Genomic DNA, 2,769 nt, shown 5'->3' with positions numbered 1-2,769 from the left:
CTGTACCATGGTCATCAAGTAGGCTCTTGTCTGTTTCCTTAAATACTATCTTAAAAGAAAAACAAAAGTTTAACGTTTTGAAAAGTAGGATATTATGTGGCTGTAGAGAAGAACTATAACAGGACTCCACGTTGATCTGTCGCACAGGTTCTGTTAGCAGCAGCCTGAAATTTGTAGAGATTTAATCATGTTGGTGTTCCAGTGCCTATTGATCTGTGGACATTTTCTGTACCCTACACTATTAATTGTCCACTGAGAGTGATTTGTCTGTGTGTGTGTTTGTTTTTGTTGGGTTCTTTTTAAAGTTCCCCTGAAGGAAAAGTTTAGATGATTTTAGCCAAACTCAAAAAAATCCAGGTATGTTTTCATTTAGAAGTAGCTTGAGTAATACAACCCAGGCACCGAGCAATCTATAAAAATATCTGTACATGAAGTGACTGTAGTCTTAAGAATCCAGTGGGGCTCAGAGGGGGTAGCTGAAAGTAAACTGGTTGGGAGCTCTGTGAAAGGGATGGGAAGCAGGGTGGTCATGTGAGTGAGTGTAAATCAAGGAACAGAGTTAAGCCTTGCATGAAATCCAGCTCTTTGCAGAGTGGGAAATACCAGAGTGCCTGAGGAAGAGAAAATAGGGAGTGCAAAGCCTGACGGGTTATTAAAAGTGAGTAAAAACAGGAGGCCAGAAACTTCATCCATGGGGAATTTGCCAAAAGAGACTGAGATTGAAACAAAGGGGAAAAGAATAACATAGAAAAGGGCAGACACCAGAGTAGAGGAGGAGATTTTAGCTTTGAAGGTGGCAGGGAACAGAGGTGAATTATTAACAGGGATCCGGGGAAGGGATAGCTTAGTGGTTTGAGCATTGGCCTGTTTAAACCCAGGGTTGTGAGTTCAATCCTTGAGGGGGCTATTTAGGGATTTGGGGCAAAAATTCTGTCTGGGGATTCGTCCTGCTTTGAGCAGGGGGTTGGACTAGATGACCTCCTGAGGTCCCTTCCAACCCTGATATTCTCTGATTCCTGGACATACACAAACTATTAGCAATCAGGAGAGCCACCAGTTGTATAATGGTAGCTCAAGTTCTGAAAGGTGAACATAAATTTGTAATGCACAAAGGCGTTTTATTTAGAGGACTACCTCATGGCTGACCTTCCATCACTAAGTCTGGGATGACGTCCCTTGCCACAGGTACAAGCTTGTTACCATTTCAGGGGAGAAGGTTGATGGACTCACAGGCTACCTGAAGAGAAGACAAGACAACAGGAAAGCAGTGAGACAGCAGAAACACCAGGACAAGAAAAATTGCCCTTGGAGATTAAAAAGGAAGGAACTCTCAAGTTTAAAGCACAGAGAGCTCAACAGAGTCTGGGCATGGATAATGAATTGAAAGGGGCATGGGAATGGGCCAGAAGGGGAGTATGTGAGATGGGTCAGTACAAAGACTCCAGAGAAAAGGAAACCAGGGGCCTGGTGACAGATTTCATACCGCAAGTTATTGACCAAATGTTCCTGTGTGGGGAGAAATTCAGAAGGTGTGGCCTCTCAGGAATAGGAACCTACACCATGTTCATAGATTCACCTAGTCACAGAGACTAGGTGAGATTATTAAAGCAGGCAGACAGAACCCTTTCAGCATACTGCACATTGGAACCAGCCAGAAGGCCAAAGCAAGAGATTGAGACAATTGAGAGTGACTGCCGAGACATGAGCTGGGAGCTAAAGGAGAACGAGCTGTGCAGGTGATATTGTACTTATGCTGCAAGAGTCATTGGAGATTGTTCTTGCTACACCAAGAACAGGTGGCCAGGAAGATATTCTCCTCAGCTCCACCATAATTAATGTGATATTGGATATATGAAGAGCTTGCATGGGAAAGAGAAAAAGTTTAAGGCACAGGAAGGAGAGCCAGGGCAAAGCTTTGGTCAATGTTTGTTTAGTCTGAACTGATCTGCTCATTCTTATTTGATGTACAATAATGTATCTGATTGCCTGCTCCATTGAGTTTCTTTGGATTATAACCTCCTAACTTGCTCTAACTGCAACAGTGTGGAAAATAGCAGGGACTGTCTGCTTCTTATATATACTTTGTATTTCTTCAGCACCATTTAGCCACAGATCTAAAACACGTCATACTTACAAACAAGCTTCATGACACTGCTAAGAGGAAGGGAAATATTATTATCCCCATTTTAAAGAAAGAAGAATTGACACACAGCAAGGTTAAGTAAGTGACTTAATCAAGATTATACAGGAAGGCTGTGGCAGAGGTGGAAACAGAACCCAACTCTCCTGCCTCCTAGCCACTGGGCCAGTAGTTCTCAACTCTTTCCCACCTAGATCCTAAAAACCTTCCATGGCTTTTAGCCATAATTTATCCACTTCCCACAACCCTCCATAGCCTCCCAGAGCAGCACTTCTCACAGATCCAAGTGCTGTGTGGGCAGGAAGGGTGTAGACAAAGCCTCAGCTTACACTGAGGCTTTGTCTACACTGCTGGGGTAAGTCGACCTAAGTTACTCTATTCTAGGTACGTGAATAACGTAGCTGGAGTTGATGTAGCTTAGGTTAACTTTCTGCAGGTGTCTTCACTGTGCTGCATTGATGGGAGATTCTCTCCCCTTACCTTACTCTTCTCATTCCAGTGGAGTACTGGAGTTGACGGGAAAGCGCTCTGTGGTTGATTTAGTGGATCTTCACTAGACCCACTAAATTGACCCCTGGTGCATCGATCGTAGCAGCATCACTCCCAGGCAAGTGTAGGCATGCCCTGAG

This window comes from Chrysemys picta, chromosome 1, assembly GCF_011386835.1.
Source record: "Chrysemys picta bellii isolate R12L10 chromosome 1, ASM1138683v2, whole genome shotgun sequence".
NCBI classification, from domain to species: Eukaryota; Metazoa; Chordata; order Testudines; family Emydidae; genus Chrysemys; species Chrysemys picta.
This window is presented reverse-complemented; position numbering follows the sequence as displayed.